This window comes from Penaeus monodon, chromosome 20 (genome assembly GCF_015228065.2).
Source record: "Penaeus monodon isolate SGIC_2016 chromosome 20, NSTDA_Pmon_1, whole genome shotgun sequence".
NCBI classification, from domain to species: Eukaryota; Metazoa; Arthropoda; class Malacostraca; order Decapoda; family Penaeidae; genus Penaeus; species Penaeus monodon.
The window spans coordinates 19,305,207-19,305,482 of NC_051405.1; positions in this window are offsets into that span (position 1 = coordinate 19,305,207).

Genomic DNA, 276 nt, shown 5'->3' on the forward strand with positions numbered 1-276 from the left:
CCAATGAAGTACCAAATAAAAGTCTATGTTCCTGGAGGTTGAAGCTAGTGAACAAGAATGCAACAGTACGAGGTTTGTTCATGTCATCATGGATTTAAAACGTACCCTTGTAGGCTTTGGTCATGACGTCATGGAAGTAAATTGTAACGTCCCCTGCATGATGTGGTTATGATGTCAGGAAAAAAAAAACGTGTAACCTCACGTGTATTGGCAGGCGATTATCCGAGTTGCTCCGATAACGGCGTGAATGAGATAATTGCTGTATTTTTTTTCGAT